This window comes from Lemur catta, chromosome 7, assembly GCF_020740605.2.
Source record: "Lemur catta isolate mLemCat1 chromosome 7, mLemCat1.pri, whole genome shotgun sequence".
NCBI lineage: Eukaryota > Metazoa > Chordata > Mammalia > Primates > Lemuridae > Lemur > Lemur catta.
Genome location: NC_059134.1, coordinates 44,010,867 through 44,032,054, shown reverse-complemented (window position 1 = coordinate 44,032,054; position 21,188 = coordinate 44,010,867). Strand labels below are relative to the sequence as shown.

Below are 21,188 nucleotides of genomic sequence, written 5' to 3'. Positions count from 1 at the left end.
AGCAAGAATTCTGATTATGAGGACCATGAGCCACTGCACATTGCCAGAACACACAGATGGGTGGCAGCAGTGGTTTTTCTTTCCCATAGCCCAGCTATTATGTAAGGCACATCAGGGAAGTGTGTACAAAATTGGCATCCAGGTGTTAAGGAAAAAGAAAAAAATGTATAGTGAATGTGCCAGGCTCAATTGAGCTCATTGTACTGTCTAGAAACCACTCTTGCTCCAGCTGCCCTTGAGACTGTCTGGAAGAATCACAGCAGAGCTGGGGTAAAGTACAAAAAAAGGTTAAAGGAATAATTTTTTTTAAAGAAAGAATTAAAAATAAGAAAACCCCAGCTATCTCTGTTAGCTAATTTGGAATAAAGACGGTACAGAGGGTCTTGTCCCTTTTTTTAATTATTATTAAGAGACAATAACATTTCAGAAAACTGTAAAGGGGGCAATATTCACCGTATAACACAACTCTAAAAAATGATTATTATCATTTTTTTCCTTCTGTTGTCCCTATGCATCATGCAGATTGCATAATTCAGGAATTGGTTGTGTTTTTTCCTATGGTATTAGGTTATTAAGTATGAAATGTCTGATTTCCTTAAGTAATAAGTTTGACAGTTGATATCTCTGACATTTTACTTTGACACTTTTTGTTTTAGATCTGTTGTGAAGGTATATTCTCATTCTTCCAAACACATGGTATAGCTTGCAATTATCTTTCAAATTTTTGTAGATCAATTTTTGTGAAACCATGGATAATTCATAAATTCATGTTATTTTTGAATATGAGTTCCATCATGGAACCAGTGCAGCTCAGACACCTAGAAATATCAAAGAAGTGTTTGGGAAGGATGTGGCTGATGAACGCATAGCATGTCGATGGTTTGAGAAGTTCTATTCTGCTGATTTTATTTATTTTTTATTTTATTTTATTTATTTATTTATTTATTTCAGACAGTCTCACTCTGTTGCCTGGGCTAGAGTGCTGTGGCGTCAGCCTAGTTTGCAGCAACCTCAAACTCCTGGGCTCGAGCAATCCTCCTGCCTCAGCCTCCTGAGTAGCTGGGACTACAGGCATGTGCCACCATGCCCAGCTAATTTTTTCTCTATATATATTTTTAGCTGTCCATATAATTTCTTTCTATTTTTAGTAGAGATGAGGTCTCTCTCTTGCTCAGGCTGGTCTCAAACTCCTGAGCTCAAACTATCCTCCTGCCTCGGCCTCCCAGAGTGCTAGGATTACAGTCATGAGCCACCTCACCCGGCCTATTCTGCTGATTTTAATTTTGAAAATGAGCCACGTGGGTGACCTGAGACCAAACTGAATTATGATCAGCTGAAAGCTATGGTGGAACTGAATCCATCTCAACTTTCGTGTACATTAGCAGCAAGGTTGGACGTTACTATTCCAATAATCTTGGACCATTTGAAACAAATCAGCAAGATAAAGAAGCTGGATGGATGGGCACCACATGAATTAAAGGAGCATCAGAAGAGAAATCTTCTCGAAGGTTGCCTTTCTTTGCTGTCACAACATGAAAGCCAACCATTTCTACACTATATTGTTACATGTGATGAAAAATGGATTCTTTTTGATAATTGCAAGCATTTGGCACAATGGTTGAATGCTGATGAAGTGCTGAAACACAGTCCAAAATGGAATATTCATCAACAAAATCTAATGTCTGTTTGGTGGCCCAGTGCTGGCATTATCCACTACGGCTTCATGAAACCTGGTCACTCCTTACAGGGGATGTCTACTGCAACCAGTTGATTGAAATGATGAGGATACTTGTGATTAAGCAACTGAGATTGGTCAATAGAGATAGGCCAATCCTCTTGCAAGACAACGCTTCACCACATGTTGCACAAACAATGCTGCTCAAGCTACAGAAGCTGGACTTGGAAACTTTCTGTCATCCACCATATTCAACAGACCTAGCACCAACTGACTTCCACTTCTTCCAGGCTTTGGACCACTTCTTGCAGGAAAATTATTCAATTCAATTCTCAACAAGCTATGAAAAATGCCTTTTGCAATTTCATTGCCACTCACTCTCCAGGCTTCTTTGCTTCTGGCATAAAAAACTACCGTTAAGATGGTAAAATTGTGTTGATAGTTTAGGCACATACTTTGTTTAAATGTACTGCTTATTTTTTGATAAATAATAAACTAAACTATGATTTGAAATTGGACATTTCATATTTAATGACCTAAATAGTTCCCTTCCCTCCTTCCCTCCCTTTCTCTCCCCTCCTTCCTTCCTTTTTTCCTTCCTTTCCTCCCTCCCTCCTTCATTCCTTCATTCCTTCCTTCTTTCTACCTTTCTGTCTTTCTTTCTTCGCTTCTTTTTCCTTCTTCATTTCTGGCTTGTTTTTCAACCTTCAGTCATCTGATATACCTGAAATCAATAGCTACAGTCATAGCATAAATAGTATAGGCTGCTTATCATAAAAGCTGTGTAACTTCTGGAGTCTCAATTTCCACATCTGCAAAATGTGCTTAATATCATTTGCCTCCTCAGCTAGCTCTTATGCTAATTATATACCATCATACCCTTATCACAGTTGCTGGTATGAAATGTACTCTAGTAGTTTATGCAAATGTCATTGTATAGCTTTACAGCTTTTCCTTATTTTGAATATTTTACTAGAAATAAATTACTATAATAAAAGTTATAAAAGTTTTCATGTTTTTTATGCAAATTTGATTTAACATTATGATAAAGCAAGAATAGAAAAAATAGCTCCTACTTCATTTGTTATACCAAAATTCTAAACTGATTACATATTTAAATAGAGTGAATAAAATCAAAACCTCTTAGAAGAAAATAAAAGCACTGATTTACATAGTCTATGGTGGAAAGAATTTTCTAAACCAAGGAGCAAGGGTAGAGGTATAAAGCTTATAATTTCATTGATTTTGCTACAATTAAAACAATAGCAACAACTGCCAACATCAAAAGAAAAGTCACAAGATCAGGAAAGCAAATAAACTTGGAATAATGTTTTCAAAAGCTTTCTTGGAAAAAAATTTATTTTCTTATATAGAGAGGATTTTCACAAATCAACAACTAAAGGAAAAATGCAAAGGGGACATGGAGAAAACATTTACAAAAGTTGTCCCGATGTAATAATCACATTAAAGTATGCTTTATCTTACTAGCTGTAACATAATTGCAATTTAATACACTTAGAAGATTAAAAGAGATTATATGAAAAGAATAGTGTTAGTGTAGTTGCAGACTATGGGGCACTCTCTCTTGCTATATGTTGTTGTAATATGATCAAATCTGGAATTCTTTTTATCTGATACTTTGAGTTAAATTTAATTACTCAATTAAATCTTATTTGATACATAAAGCATATAGGTTTCATAATACAGTTATTTTTCATAATTTGGTTGTTATTTCATTACTCAACCTGTCATTTGTCCAGAATCTGCAACAAAGCAACAAGACAGCTAGGATCCCACTGTAACGCAGCCTTTGGCACAAGGTGGACAGTGGCATGAGCTAGGAGGCATATTTTCTGTTCATGCACTTTGCAGATGACACTGTATCTTTTTGTTAAATTTCAAAGTCTCAATCTCTAGACTGCAAGTTCTAAAACTATTTGAATCACATCACATTGTACTGAAATATTAAAATGTGACCCAATTAATTGAATTATACAAATGCCAAGAACTAACTTCCATTTGTTTCTTTTCACTGCTTTGGCCAAAAAAGATAGTGTTGTATTCTGCATAGTCAAAAACCTATGCGTCAGCTTTGTAAAAGGAAACAACAGAAAGCTTTTATTGCTAGAGTAAATGATGCAAGCAATGACAGGAGCTGAGGTAAAGTGGTAAAATTGGGCTGGATGATGAGAATCTTTTCATGACAGTTAAAAGAGTCACAAATTTATCCTAGAAGTAATGCATGTTAATGTACAGTTTTAGGAAAGTTTATTACAAAGTAAGTTCTCTTATTGAGAACCTGCTAAGTGCCAGGCACAGCAATGGCCACTGGAAATGCACAGATTGAAGAAGTTTGACTTGCCTTCACTTGTAAGAAACAAAAATAATCTAGTCTAAGAAACGCAATTATGAGACACAAAAAAGGTTTTGGGTCACAAGCACTGTGACTAGCTTAGGAAAGGAGGTGGATATCACGGGGCCAGGCATTGATAAGTGTAAATGATAAGTGATCAATCGCTGAAAACCTTTTTTTAAAAGAAGGATTGCTCTAATGAAGAAAAGCCTTTTTATCACATTGTATATAAATATGTATTTGAGCCCATATTATGTTTTTAAGAGATGAGTTCAAGTTAAATATGATAACATATGTAAATAACCTAGAAGAGTGATTGACTTATGGTTAGGTCTCAAATAATAATTAGTTGAATCTTTATACAACTTATGAGTGTTAAACCCAAACACCATTTCTGGAGTTGTTATTTAATAAGTATTAGCAAAGCCCTGATAATCTGAACAGTAAACAGGAGAAACTCTTTGCCCAATGGAACCTGGAGATAAAGTGATCTCCATTATCTCTTTCTCAAAGTCCCATTTCTTGAATATGCTTCTTATATTAATGAATGATCTTTCTATCGTTTAGCTCTGCCCAAATCTAACACCAAAGGCACCCAGTTGATACAGCAAATCAAAACTGAACAAATTATAACTCCTTTATTTGGTCTTTTGTAGGAATCAGGCATACCTTGTGTTTTGTTGATTTGACCTTCTACAAGTAGCATGGACATTACCAAAGAAAAGATTCTTTAGAACAGATGCTATGATTTTGTTGTTGCTATTGTCATTGTTTAAAATCTGACTCCAGGCTAAAATAGTTAAGATTTTGTGACCACAGTCATACTTGAAAAGTCTCAGGACCTAAAACCAAGACTTCTCTGTATGAGTCAATAATAGGGATAGAATTTTATTTATAGAACAAAGAGATAGCCCATTTCAAATGTTTATGTTAATTGTGTTGACTGGAAACCATTGTTTTAAAATACTTTTAAAATCCTGATTAATACTTTACATTTGTTATAGAATGTCATAGTTTACAAAGTTTACATATTTTTTTAATTTAGCCTAGCATTCTCCTGTGTATTAATAAATTACAAGTATTATAAATGACAAGTTTATTAATGACAGAACGAAAACCATAGTTGCTGGAGAGGCAATGTAACTACAGTGCAGGGTTACAAGAATGGACTCTGCAGTGAAGCACACCAGGGTTTGAATTCTGACATCACTACTCTGTAACTACTGATTAATTGTAAGTTGATTACAATTCACTGTCTTCATTAGTACAATGCCTATAACCATGTTTATTTTATATAGTTGTGTTGAGTATAAATGAGACAATCTATATTAAACACTGCTTAGTTCTTGGAAGAGAGTAACCATTCATCAAATGTCAACCAGTTTTATTACTCATGTTTACGTTGAAAGCAAATGGCAGAGCCAGAGCCTCAGTCAAGATTCTGGTTTCTGGCACCTACTCCATTGTTTTTATTTTACATTTTACTATTGTGGTAGGTAAACTAAATTTGGTCCCCAGAGACATGAGGTCCTAACTTCTGGAACCTGTAATTATTACCTTATTTGAAAAAGGAACCTTTGTAGATGTGTTTAAGTTAAGGATCTTGTGATAGGGAGATGATTCTCCATCACTGTGGTGGACCCTCAATGTCATCACAAGTTCCCTTAAAACAGAAAGTCAGAGAGAAATCTGATGTACAGAGGACCAGGTGATGTGAAGATGGAGGCAGAGATTGCAATGATGAAGCCACAAACCTAGGAATGCTGGCATTCATGAGTAGCTGGAAGAGGCAAGGAATGGATTCTCCGGTAGGGCCTTTGGATGGAGTGCAGACCTGCTGACACCTTAATTTCAGACAGCTGGCCTGCAGAATTGTGACAAAATAAATATCTATTCTTTTAAGCCACTCTGTAGTAAGGTGTTACAGTGGCAATAGAAAACTAATATAACTAGGCATATTCATTAACTAAAATAACTTCTTATGTTTTTTTCTTATGTAGTGTGTTGATAGCTAATAATATTAGAAGAGTAGCTTCCCTTTTTATGAACATATAGTGTAGGCCAGGCACAGTGCTAAATGGTTTTGATACATAATTTCATTTCCCAAGAATCCAAAAGGCATGTCTTTTGGCAATGAGATCCTTGAGTACAGAGAACTAAAAAATTCTGTTATATATTATAGCCAGTATCACGAACCTGCTATGGAACTAGAGTGCTCTTTAAGGTGGACCAGGCACACCTCAGCTCCAGGACATAGGATTAAATACTTATTTCTACGCTGTTTCTAATTCACCTGCAACTGTATGTTCTTATTATCAAGATAAATAAAAGAGATATCTGTGAGTGATAAACAAAAAGAAGTTGTAGTATAAGGAACTTTGGGGGGAAAGAGGCTGTTAATCTGCAAGATTACCAGATTTATATTATCCTATATAGAATTTTTAAAAGCTAACTGGAATAATATAGCTCCTGATTTTTAAAAACATAATTTTTAACAGCAAAGTATTAATGCTAATTTGGAAAATGGTTTGCTTACCAAGAGATAGATTGTTTCCTCAATTCCAAGGGTGCCAGATTCTCTGAAAAATGATCGTTTTGTCCCAGTAGCTATTCTCTAATCTAAATTGTGGTTAAAAACACTTTGTTGTAAGTTCAAAATCTCCCAGTACATAAAGAGTTTAGTGCTTTTCCTCTGACATAAAAGTCTTTCTCAAATGGTTTTAGGTTTTATTCCCCCCCCCCATATTCTAAAACAAGGAAGTAATTCTTACTCTGAAAACTTGGAATACTTGAGAATTAAGAGAAATTGAGTGGAAATTTTTGTGAATAGATGTTTATTTTCATTTTACTAAGTAGAGATTTCATAGTTTTTACTAGTTTTTCACAGTGGCTTGTGTTCAAAATTAGCTTAATATAAGCTTGCGTCTTTAAATCTAGCATAAGCTTAGTAATCATATAGTTATCACCATAAATTTATTATTTATTTATCATTTTTTAATTTCAGTTTTAGATTGTTCAGAAGTCAGTGATCATAGGCAATTACAGAGCTCTAATCATGCTGACACAATACCATATATTCAGCTTACACGTTCATTATTGATGCTACCTTCCCTTATTCCATTTTTGTCTTCACCTCACCTATTGGCTGTATATTTGCCTTGAAGTTTCACATTTAGTCAATTTAAACTATATCCTGTTCTAACTTTGCATGCACACACATGATTCTTTCTGGTCTTTATCACCTTTATGAATTTTATTTCAATTCAACTTTCTCATACAAAAACATCAACTCTAGGTGACTGATGTGGCAAGGACAAGGACATGGAGTCACATGATTATCCCCGGCAATGGAATGTGAATGGGAGTGAAAAGGTGCCACTTTCATGCCTGGACTGTGTAATACCCTATAATATCCTCTGATCGTGCTGCCTCCTCTTTTATTCATTGGATAGCTGAAACAGAAGGCTTAGAGAAGGCCCTAGGGCATAACAGAGCCACTAGACAGAAAAAGCCTGGTCCCCTCAGTCACTGCTTGGAAGCCTGCCTGCCAACAACTACTTGGACCATGATATGAGACAGAAATTAGCTGTTATTGTGTGAAACCCTTAAGAATTTAGGGATTGTTCACTAAAACTGCTCATGTTAATTATCATCTTCACACATGGAAATCTACTTGGTTGGTTCCGATTGTCTAGTTTTCTCTTCCTTTGTGGGTCCCTGTAATTGGCTCTCTATTTCTATCATTGGCAGACTAATCCAGTTCTTCTTTCTTCATCATTCCCATCTGATCTCACTGAATTTTTAAATAGAACTTTTACTTTGTACTGTATCTGGGTGTCTATAAACTTAAATCTTTATGTAAATAAGAATGAGTCAGTTTTGATGTTCCAGCTTAATACATGTTTTTGTTCTTCTTACTCATCGTCAGAGTTAATCCACTGCCCTGAATGTTATCACAGGTTGAGAACTCCCACTGGATAGTAGGAATCCCTCCTGTGAGTGCTTACAGCAACGAAAGCCATTAACATCAGAGGCAGAGAGATGAACTTCCCTGGTCATTCAGCTCTTTCCATAGCAGCCCTATACCTTCAAAAAAACTCCAAGTTCTCAAGGTCATGAATTACTTACAGGACTGTTGTTATTCTTATAACTCATAAATTCCCATAACCCAATCCTACAATATTGAAATACCAAATGTTGAAATGCTCCTGAAAGCCCAATTATGGAGATGGGATTAGGGCATTTTCCTTTGTACCCAGGACAGTTACATTATGTTAGGTAGAACTGTTACCTTGTCATTGTTTTTCTTTGGAAATTAAGTATGGTTTAAGGCAATGTGTATTGGTGCCAAGTCACAGAAGTGGACTTGTGCACTTAATTTTAGGTGTCAACTTGACTGGATTAAAGATTGCTTAGAAACTTTGTAAAGAATTATTTTGGGTGTGTCTGTGAGCCTGTTTCCAAAGGTTAGTTTGTGAGTCTGAGTGGACAACGTGGGGCAGGTCTGCCCTCAATGCTGGTGAGTACCAGGCACCTGGGAGGAACAAATACAGAGAAGCTTAACTGGTCTCTCTCAGAGCTGGGACAAACATTTCTTCTGCTGCCTTGGACATCAGAAGTTTGACTCTATGAACGTGCATTATCACAGTGTTGGCTATGTGTGTAAGCATTGTGTATATATGTAAAAATGTTGAAACTTCCCCAGTAAACAGAGATGTCCTTCTTGCACATTTTTATTTCTGAATGATAACATTTCTTGAGATCTTAGCTTTCTGTGTGGCTGCATATGTTATGATGACCCATCAAGGTTTTAGATGAATCTTGTCAAAGAGAGGTTATCCATGGCAGTATTTCAAATGACTGCAACAGTATAGGGAAATCTATAAAGACTTTTATCTACATATCATCATAGGAAACCATCCTAGGCTAACACCCTGATTTTCCATGTACCAGTAGGACCCAGGGGAGTACTCCTAGGATTGGATTTTAAGGGTGCTTGATCAATGAGGTTAGAGTATAAGACTGGATGATCAAGAATTTATTGTCTAAGAGATACCTTATTGAGTTACAAGATTTAGCACATTGGCAATGATCTGAGAGGATAGGGTAAATTCACTGCTTAGTGACTTTTAAAAGACTAGGAAAAATAGCCAGTATTGAGTGTAGCAGAAATGTCTAAATTGCCCTAACACATGCTAAAGGAAGAAATAAAGAGGCTATGTGAAGTGAGCATGTTAGAATGTATATGTGATATGAAGCTGAAAATTTTACCGCCAGATTATTTTCCACAAGAAGGACCAGAATATTGACCATTGTCCAAGGACATCTGGAGGTGTATTAGGGAAAGAGACACTAATATCACTAGGAAGTTCTGTGATAACTCCCATGAACGACAGGGTGGTTTATAGGAGAGAGAATTGCAGAGCCATGCTCATTAACATGCACAGAGATGAAAAGGCCCTGAAGTAAGAGAGCTTAGGAAGCCACACTTTAACCACCAGAAACCAAGAATCTGCAGTTACTGTAACAACTGACAAGGTCAAAAGAGCAGCCAAGGGAACTTGACATTCAGAGAGTTGAGAAGGTTAATAGAGTATGGTGTTCCTAAAGGTAAAATAGATAGCCAACAAGGGTATTGTTTAACATCTATTACAAAAGAAAAAAAAAATAGAATGGAAAAGCATACTATAGGCATTCATTCCAATAAAAAAAGTTAAGACCTGTTACTTAGTTCCAAAACATGAACTGATATTCAGATCCAGAATCCACTGATTAAGAAGGTAGCCAGGCTCCTAAAGGGAAGGATCCTGCAGTGCTGTGGCAAAGACATAGTGTAAAATTCCTCAGGCACCTATGGCTAATTACTCAAGTGAATGTACCTGTAGAAAAGGGAAATGATAAGACATTCTGAGGACTATTGGCATAGGAGGCTGCTATCGTTAGAATATTTGTCCCTGTCTAAATGCATTTTGAAATTCAATCCCCAATATAACAGGAATAACAAGGTGTAAACTTTAAGAGGTGATAGGGTCATGAGAGCAAATGGATTAATCCATTTATTGATTAATAGATTAATGGATTAATGAGTTGATGGATTAATGGATGAATGGGTTATCTAGGGAGTGGATTAATTATCATGACAGTGAGTCTGTTATAAATCCTGGTTTGCTCTCTCATGAGCCCCCTCACCACCTGTGCAGCCTCAGGACTGTGCAGAGAGTCTTTACTGGTAAGAAGGCTCTCATCAGATGTGGCCCTTTGACCTTGGACTTTGCAGCCTCTAGAACTGTAAGAAAACAAATTTCATTAATTTATAAATTACCCAGTCTCAGATATTCAGATATAGCAGCAGAAAACAGACTAAGATAAAGCCAAATTGACACCCATATCTGGAGACCCAAAGGATCATGAGGTCCCCCTGTTACAGGTAGAGCCTATGGGGATCTGATGATACAGTCTTGTTTAAAGTCCAGTTCACAGTGAGTGCACTGTGTCCATAGACCCATCCAGTGGTTGTTGGTTCTCGAGTGCATCATTGAAATTCATTGACTTGGCAGTTAGAGTAAAACCTACTTTAGGTACCTGCAGTGTGGAGTGAGAACTATCATCATGAGGAAAGTCAAATAAAAACCTCAAATGCACTCAATGCACACAGACATCCATATAGGCCAATAAAGTAAATAAACAAAATAAAACACCATTTCATCTTTGAGGAAATGGAAGTGCTACCATTAAAGACCTAAAGGAAGCATAAATGGTGGATCCTATAATAAATCCATTTAACTTGCCAGCTGCCTCTTCTAGAAGCCTGATAGATGCAGGAGAATGACCATAGACTACTGCAGACTTTATCAAGTTGTAACCCTGATCACAACTGTTGTGCTATATGTATTATAATTGCTGGAGGAGATAGCATCTTCTATGGTATGTGGTTATTTCTTTTTCATTACAATTAAAAAAGAGGATCAGAAACAATTTGAATTTGCATGGAATGGAAAATGATATTCATTTATAGCTTTGTCTTAGAGCTATGTTTATGCTTTATTCTGTTATAATAGAACATGAAGAGCTCTGGATCTCCTAGACAACTCACAAATATCACACAGATCCATCACATTGACATGCAGAATGAAAAGAATGAGTAAAGTGGCTACAACAAAGAAGGCCTTGGTAAGATACAGAGAGTGGAAGAAAAACCCTATGAAGTTTCATGAACTGGCTGCTTCAAAATTTTTCAGATGTAGAGGTCAGTGTGCCTTCTTCAAAGTGAAAAACAATTTGCTATATCTTACATGGCCCATCAAAAGGAGGAAGTATAGTGCCTGGTAAATTTCTTTGTGTTCTGGAGGCAACGTATTCCTAGGCATTTTGGCACAGAAGGCTTGCAGTTTTGAGTGGAGGCTGAAGAAGGAAAGGGCACTGGGATAGGTACAACCACACTGCAATCAGCAGCCTCCTTTTTGGGACATGTGATCCGTAGAACCTAGACTATTGGAGAGATCAATGGTAGAAACACACTATGAAGTTTGTGAAAAGTATCAGAAGGGGAGTCACAATGCAGGCCCCTCGGAGTTTAGGGTAAGTCTATGCCATCTGCAGCAGAATGTTTTACACTCTTCCAGAAACAGGTCTTATTGTGTTACCAAGCCACAGTAGAGACAGAAAACCCAACTATGCTATTCCAAGTGACCATGCTTTTAGAACTATCCACTTTCAGCTCAGTTTTGTCATACTTACCAAATCATAAAGTCAGGTAGTCTTAGCAGCAGCCCACAGTAAACTGGTTAGAGGCCAAACAGGACCAGTGGGCACAAGTAAGCTCTGTTAACAGGTAGCTCACACATCTTAATTCACCAACCATCTGATTCGAGGCTGGCAGGTGCTGATTTTGCACGCATCATCTGCTTCCTAATGTCATTATAAACTCAACAGATTATTGACATTATAACATCAGTGAACCAAAATATTTTCATAAATCAACATTTCTAAAGTATTACCTTTAATTAAATAATTTTCCTTTCTTCCCTTTTTTCCTTTTGACCATTCTCAGAAATGCTTCTGTTTGCAACTCACAGTCCTTTATATACAAATTATGAGTGAATGAATAAAAATTCATAGTGATAAATATAAATTTCCATGGAATCCTGGTAAAAATCACCATGGCTAGTTTTATAAAACAAAGATCCGTTTTAAAAAGTCAGATAAGGTTATGGACAGCAAGATAATGAAAAATAATGAATAGAGAGAAATAGGTGAATATGTAGTTATTTTTATGTAATTGAAGTTTAGAGCCAGAGCAAAATTCAAAAACAACAAAGCATTTATAAACCAAGTTCAAATTTATTTAATTTTCAAAGGCATCATATGAATAGGAAATTCAGTTGGCTGAACCCTCATGTCTGAGTTAAATCTCTGGACTATTAGGATTTTAGACAGTATCACCAATGTGACCTAATGAATTAATAAAATTCAGAAGCACAGAGAGCAGGGCAATGTGTACCACATGGATGGAAAAACAGTAAGACAAATGCACATTCTGAGCTTTACCAATGTCGTACCTCTCATTCCTCAGGGTCTACGTTCTGTATTTGCTAAGATATAAAAGTAAAAACCTGAAGACACAAAACTGGCTTTCAATTGTGCACTTTTATAACTTCTATAAGCCATTATGAACTGTTGCAGATTTTAGAGTCTATCTCTTCTAATCTAGACACTGAATGTGCTTGAATAGTTTTATTTGCTATATTGTTAGGTTTAGGTAGAAAATGCTAGAAGGAGACTCTAACGTAGTTCCGCATTAACAAAATTCATGGAAATAAAAGTTGTGACTTCTTAGTTAAAGGGCCAAAGGGAACATAAAAGGGCTGATTCTGAGGATATAGCCTGCCTCTACAGAGTCTTATTAGCAGAAGAACTTCAGAGGGTTGGACACAAGTGCGAGTGGATTTTTCTGGAATGCATTCATTGGATAAATTAGATACACTCGCTAGTTCAATCCTATGCCAAGTCATTGCCATACTAGATTATATTATTAGTAGCCAGACTGGCCTTATGTTTCTGTTGACAACTGAAAAGAACTGAAATTACTGGGAAAAAATGTATTGAAGTATCAAAATTACACTGTGTTTTTTCATTGGCAGAGTAGTCTTCTATTGTCTTGTGGATAACTAATTCATATTTAAATTTGATCAGTCTCTGCTAACACTTATGGCCACAGATGTTATTGATGCTCATAAATGCAGTCAATGCCTCTTAAAAATCTTGTCACACTTTCTCAGTTACCTTATGTATCAGAACACTTGAACTGCCTTTTTAGTCATTAAGAATTTATAGTTTCCTGGGGATCACTGAGTAATCTTTTATTTTAAGAGAACATAGAATTGGGAATTACAGTGTGCTCAGAAATAGCTAGCACTTCAAAGGCTAAAAGATTCATTTAAATTATGAAATGTGGACATGTGATTCCTGGATATACTAAAAATTTTATATTTATGTTTAGAGTTAAAGATAAATAACTATGAAGAGATGGGGATGAGTTTTTCATAAGTGTAGGTGTAATTAATAATTGGCCCTTAACTCTGTTTCTTGGCACTGTAAGTGTAAAACTAATGTCATGTTTCTTAAGTAGAATTCTCAGTGGAGTATTTACTTATATATTAATTTCTGCCTAAATCTAAATGCCAAATGTGGTTTGCTTAACTTCATATAATATCTTCCATATTTGCTTTTTATTATTTTATGGAAACTTATTTCTTAAGTTCTGAAAATATAGTTTGACATATATAAAATAATTTTGAAAAGTAAGGACAGTGCATTTTGTAAAATCTTTGTTATATTTGGTGGCAGGAGGAACAATGTCTGTGAAAAAACAAAGAATTTGATGGTAAAAATGTCAATTAACCAAATAATAATTTTATCAATTAATACTTAAACTAAGTGACTTTGTTGGATTAACTGGATTGTTTCAATGCTTTTCCTTGTACTTTCATGCCTCAGAGAGCCATACACCCTGTTCCGAGGATGGTAAAGTCCTATTTCAGAAAAGAATATAGCAGCGAATGTGAGTATGGGAGTGAGATTTATTATTAAAACAGTAAAAGTAAATGGGTTTTAAAGGGATATTAAAAGCCCTCTCACCTTTTGTCATTCTCACAACAGTTCAGGATACATAAGGTAAGTATTTATAATATTTCTTACAATAATTCACATATGATGTAGAAGAGTATTCTAACAGGGCCCTCAATTTAACAGTTGGAAGATGCAGATACTTGTACTGACTCTGCCACAAATCAGCTGTTTGACACAAACAAAATTTCCACTTCTTTGAAGCCTTGATTTTTCCTTTCCATCTGTAGGACTTGAATTGAGTTTTGTGAAATTTTGGGGTTCCAAGGAGATATCTGAACCACCCCCTAATATGTAAACTTTATGAGAAATACTCTTACTTACCACTCTTTCTCCAGTTTCTTGGCATTTCCAGGCACATAGTAGACAATAAGTTTTCTCAGAGAATTGTTACATGGCTAGGTGAAAGTAGAGACAAAATTCTAGCCCTCATCATCACTTTAGTCAGACATTTTTATGTTTTCTTTATGAGATTACTGTTAAGATTTGTTTGTATTAAGAAATCCAATATTTTAAAACAGCTTTGTAGAACTTGACTGGGTGATCTTTATGATCTCTCCTAATTTATAAAAATGAGGCCTTATGAATTTTTGCCTATTGAATGTTTTGAAGCTGAAATAGAGATGGCATTAGAAACCAAGCTTTCTGGCATGGTAGTCATATATATTTTTTTTTTCCCAGTAAGCAGGATCTACCCAAATGGATATTTCATTTAAAAAAGTAATTATTCAGCCTCTTTGAAGTCTTCAAGGAACCACAGGAATAGACTATACTAGTTAGGAACATGGTTTGGAGGTAGTTATGGGTATCTGGCCCAATTCTGTCATCTACAACCAGATTGTTTATTTAATCTGTAAAATGAAACAGTAATAATACTTCCTTATGGAATATTTGTGAAAATATAAATAACATAACAGCATAACAAACTAAAAATCAATGAACTGGAAAATGTTATAATTATCCATAATATAGCATAGAAAGAATAAAACAGGGAACATAGAATTTAAAAAGTTAAAAGATTAAAAATATATAGTAAGTATTCTCAAAATACATTTAATTGTAGTTCTAAAAGAGGATGGGGAAAAAAAGACTAGAACAAATAAGATATTGAAAAGGGAGATGAGTCTTTCTAAGTACTTTCTACAGATTCAAGAAGCTGAAACAACACCATGCACAACAAATAAAAAGCTATGAGCAACTAGAAACATTACTGCGGTGAAGACTACCAAAAATTAACAGCCAGGAAAAAACAAAAAAAAAAAAAAAACAGGGAAATGAAAGACAGATTATCTCTAAAGATTTGGCTATTAGATTATCAGTTAATTTCTCAAAAACAGCAATAAAAGTCTAATACAGAGGATTAACAGCTTCAACGTGTTCAAAGTAAAAGCTCCCAACATAGAATTTTACATCCATCAATAAAATACTTTCAGGTATAGAATACACATTCTTTCCCTGAGCTCATGGATCATTGTTAAGGATAGATCATATGTTAGGCCACAAAATAAGTCTTAACAAATTCAAAAACATTGAAATTCATATCAACTATTTTCTCTGACCACAATAGAAGAAAACTAGAAATAAATAACAAGAGAAGCATGGGAAATTATGCAAACACATGGAAATTAAACAATATACTTCCGAATGACCAGTGGGTCAATGAAGATAGTAAGGACATTTTAAAATTTTATGAAACAAATGAAAATGATACAACATATCAAAACCTATGGGATACAGTCAAAGCAGTAATAAGAGGAAAGTTTATAGCAATAAGTGCCTACATCAAATAAGTGGAAAACTTCAAATAAACAACCCAATGACATATTTTACAGAACTAGAAAAACAAGCAAACCAAACCCCAAAATAGTAGAAGATATTATAAATATCACAACAGAAGTAAATGAAATTGAAACCAAAAATATAAACAAAATGAAAAGTTTGTTGTTTGAAGAGGTGAACAAAATTGAAAATCCTATAGACTGATTAATAAAAAAGACAGAGAAGACCCAAATCAATAAAATCAGAAATAAAAATGGAGATATTACAACTGATGCTGTAGAAATCCAGAGGATCATTAGAAACTGTTAGCAACTATAGGCCAATAAATTAGAAAACTTAGATAAAATGGATAAATTCCAAGACACATACAACCTAACAAGATTGAACCAGAAATAAATCCAAAATATGAATAAACCAATAACAAGTAACAAGATAGAAGCAGTAATAAAATGTCTGCTATCAAAGAAAAGCCCAGGACATGATGGTTTCACTGCAGAATTTTACCAAACATTCAAAGAACAACTAGCACCAACCATTGTTAAACTATTCCAAAATATCAAGAAGGAGGGAATACTCCCTAATTCATTCTATGCATCTTGTATCACCCAGGTACTAAAACCAAAGACACAACCAAAAAAAGAGAACTGCAGGTCAATATCTTTGATGAACATATGCTCAAGAATCCTCAACAAAATACTAGCAAACTAAATTAAACAACACAGTAAAAAGATTATTTATCATGATCAAGTGGAATCCATCCCAGGCATACAAGGGTGATTCCAGATATGCAAATCAACCAATATGATACAGTATATCAACAGAACATAGGACAAAAGCTATATGATTATTTCCATTGATGGTGAAAAATCATTAGATAACATTCAACATCCCTTCATAATCAAAACTCTCAAAAAACTGGATAAAGAAGGAACATACCTCAATACCATAAAAGCCACATATGACAGAACCACAGCTAGTATCAAACTAAATGGGGAAAAACTGAAAGCCTTTCCTTTAAGACCTGGAATGAGACAAAGATGCCCATTTTTACAACTGTTATTCAATATAGTTCTGGAAGTTCTAGTTAGAGCAGACAGAAATAAATAAAAGTTAGCCAGACTGGAAATGAAGAAATCAAATTATCCTTCTTTGCAGAAGATTTGACCTTATATTCAAAGAAACCTAAAGATCCTCCCCAAAATTTTTAGAACTGATCAGCAAATATAGTAAAGCTGCAGGAGACAAAGTCAATATACAAAAATCAGTAGCATTTCTATATGCCAATAGTAAACAATCTTAGAAAGAAACCAAGAAAGTAATTCCATTTACAATAGCTACAAATAAAACAAAATACCTAGGAACAAACTTACCAAATATGTGAAAGATTGCCACAATGAAAACCACAAAATGATGAAAAAAATTGAAGAGGACACAAAAAAAGGGAAAGATATTCCATGCTCATGTATTAGAAGAATCAATATTGTTAAAATCCATACAACCCAAAGCAATCAACAGATTGCATGTAGCTCCCATTAAAATATCAATGACATTCCTCACAGAAATAAAAAAATAATCCTAAAATTTATATAGAACCACCGAAGACCCTGGATAGGCAAAGTCATCCTGAGTATAAAGAACAAAACTGGAGGAATCACATTACCTGACTTTATACTAAAGAGCTGCAGAAACCAAAACAGCATGGTATTGCCATAAAAATAGACATATAGACCAATCAAACAGAATAGAGAACCCAGAAATAAATCCACACATCTATAGAGAACTTATCTTTCACAAAGTTGCTAAGAATATACAGTGGGGAGAAGCCAGTCTCTTCAACAAATGGTGCTGGGAATACTTGATATCCATATGCAGAAGAATAAAACTAGACGCTTATCTGTCAGCATATACAAAAAATTGAATAAAAACGAATTAAGGACTTAAATATAAGACCTGAAACTACTAAAGAAAAACACTGGTGAAATGCTTCAGTACATTGGTCTGGGCAAGAACTTCTTGAGTAATATCCCCAAAGCACAGGCAACCAAAACAGAATTGGAAAAATGGAATCACATCAAGCTTAAAGCTTCTGCACAGGGAAGGAAATAATCAACAGAGTGAAGAGACAACCCACAAAATGGTAGGAAATATTTGCAAACTACCCATCTGACAAGGGATTAATAACCAGAATATACAAGAAGCTCCAACAATTCAATAGGAAAAAATCAAATAATCTGATTAAAATGGGAAAATAAAACATGAGAATAGACATTTCTCAAAAGAATTCACATAAATGTCCAACAGGTATATGAAAAAAAATTCCTCAACATCATTAGTCAGGAAATAACAAAAGGTTGTGAGACTGTATAATTTGAAGACTCTAGGAGAGATCCCTAATATGCACTTTTTTAAATCAATAGCTTGACTATTTGTTATAAATTTGATTTTGAATGTCAAAAGCTAAGTACTATTTCTTTCTCTTTTCATTATTTCTTTAAAATATTTAATCCACATTCCAGACAGGAATAGTCTAGATCAATTAAGAAAAAGATCATGTACTCAAGAAGGACAAAACAATAGGTAAGTATATTATTACTTTATTTTAAAAGCTGTCTGCATTTTACTAAGACTGGAAATACAGCAGTCCATGAAACTTGCTCTATTTTACAATCCACCAATATGCTCACAGTGAAGTGTATGCCAAACATGCCTATTTTTGAAACTTGCTGAATTCACCCTATAGAAAACAGCACAAGAGAGATATCTTGAGAGTCTTCCTTTTTTTTTTACTACATATTCATGCATAGAAAAATTAAAAATGGATTCAATAAGAAGCCATATTTCACTGAGTGTTCATACTCCGTGACTACTTATGTAGCCCATGAGTTTATGATTTAAATAAACATCTTAAATCTTTACCTGACATAATAGTGGCATGGATTCAAATTTTCAAGACTGTCCCTGGTTTTCTCATTGTGTTCTTGTCCACAAAAGTCATTTGCTAGTACATACGTAAGGTTATATAATACATATAATGTAGCAAGACTTATTTTTACAGAGTCAGAGATTAGAAAAATATATCGTTTTCTTATTTAGGACTCAATATCATAGCCCTTAAAACATATTCATGTTTGTGCCTAATAGTCAATCTGTTCCAAATGACTTTGAAGACATTGGCCTATCTTTGTGTCTTAACCTATCCTAATGTCAGACAAATGTATAACTCCTTAACCATAAAACCAAATGTGCAAAACACATGTTTATAATAAATATATTCAAGAATATATATATTCTATTTATCATATATGCAGTATTCCCCTCCTTATCTGCAATTTCACTTTCTGTGGTTTTAGCAAGGAAGGGAAGGAAAGAAGAGAACAAAGAAACTACTATAAGATTAAAAAGAAAGGAACATAAGGAAAAAGAAAAGAGACACATGAAGCATTTAAATAGCAAGGCACTCCTTTTGAGGTTTGGCCTATATGGAAATCAAATCTATGTCTTGGGCATAATTAGCTACTTGCTTTAAACAGGTCACCAAATTTGCACTTATACTATATGAATTAAACAAAAGGTGCTATTGTCAGGCACTCTAGACTCTGTACTTGAGATAAAGTTGAACAGTATATATGGATAATATGCATCAAAATATTTTTCTTGATTAAAAACTGTTCTGTGATTTTTTGAAAGTTTCTATGGGAAAATGTGTTTAATTTTACATTTCATGAAAAGAAAGGAATTGATAAAAATAAAAATAAATCAGTATAGCTAAATAAGACATCCAACAGCTGAAGGAAAGAGATATCACAATCTAAAAGATATTTTTGATCTAACTTTAGCCAAAAAAGCTTTAGTCAAAGAATACATTTTAAAACAAAATTGAAAATTTAAAATATAATTTTCTCCAAAAGTTCCCTGAAAAGGAAACTATTCTTCACTAATATTCAAAAAGTTAATTTGCAATTGGGACCACAACTTGGACAACATTTACACTTAGAAAAACTCTTTCCTTTGGTTGTTAATAGTTTAGTCAGTGAGTTGAACTGAACTGTTGATTTTGCTTGTAACTAGGACAGAAAGTTCTAGTTAGTGGCTGGAAAAGAAAAATATGATTTGAGGACTAAGTTAACTTTTAATTCTAATAAAATGGAACAATGCTCCTGAAACAAGGAGAAAATGCTCAGGGGAGACACTAAGGCTTTAGATGAGATCTATCACACTGCTCCGTCAGTTTGTATCCACAGGCAAATTTACTGGAAACTGTTCATTATCCCCTCTGAGCATAATAGCTTAGGGATGAGCAGAGCTACTGGCTCTAGGCAGAACAGACAAGCGTTCAGGTTTGCCTGTCTTATTTTTCTCTACCTTGTTCACCAGGCCTAATAATCACCCACCAAGTACTCAAATACTTTCACAGCTCAAAGTTCTCTCTCTCTCTCTCCCTCTCCCTCCCTCTCTCCCTCTCTCTCTCTCTCTCTCTCTCTCTCTCTCACACACACACACACACACACACACACACACACACCTTTCTCTCTCTTTCTCCCTCACTCCAACCCTTGTCTATGTTTTAGTAGAAAAAAGAAATTATTGTAAGAATATCACATATTTGCCTCATCTGGATAAATTGGGGTTACCTGAAGTTTTAGGGCTCATTTCAGCGCATCATTTTGTTCATCCATAAAAGTCCTGGACCTTAACCTTTCTTCCCATTCTTCTTTAACCTTATAACTGTTTATTATATTTTCAGGAGTTTCTGTCCTTTCAAGATTGATTGTAGGGTTGAATCCTAGAGAATTACCATTATTACATAAATTTTTCAAAGTTATATTTTTATACTTTTATCCTTTTAACTTAATGAGATACCTAATAAATACAGTTTCAGGTATTCTAGTAGATGACTCAGAAATATATGATTTTATGTTAGTAATTTATATCTTAAGAAATGTCTTCTATCTTAATTAGTCACTGGTTTATCTAGCTTCATATAAAAGAATGAGATGTAATGAAAAAATTTGGAGTGTATTGAGTTTCCAGTAATGGCAATCCATCTACTGAAAACAGCTATAAAACCTGGGAGATTTCATACATCCAGTGAACATACTGGAATGCTAAAAAACAATGGGAAATTATAGAGCTGAGATATAAGAGAAAGACACCTAGGAATGCTGTTCAGCATTTAGGACCACATTGCCCCTAAGGTATGTGTGCATTCCAGAAGAGTACCTGTTAGCTTCAGAAAAAGGGAAGGAATGTTGACTA

General features: G+C 34.7%; 1 long non-coding RNA gene across 3 annotated transcripts in view; it reads left to right on the top strand.

Moving 5' to 3' along the window:
• Positions 1–21,188, top strand: part of LOC123642228 — a 173,375-nt gene that overhangs the window by 76,963 nt on the left and 75,224 nt on the right. For 2 of the 3 annotated variants that reach the window (XR_006736399.1, XR_006736402.1), the window contains exons 3-5: positions 11,087–11,274; positions 14,025–14,088; positions 18,449–18,509. This is a non-coding gene — a long non-coding RNA (uncharacterized LOC123642228). The remainder of the gene's footprint in view (positions 1–11,086; positions 11,275–14,024; positions 14,089–18,448; positions 18,510–21,188) is intronic. The other variant, XR_006736401.1, reaches the window with a different exon arrangement.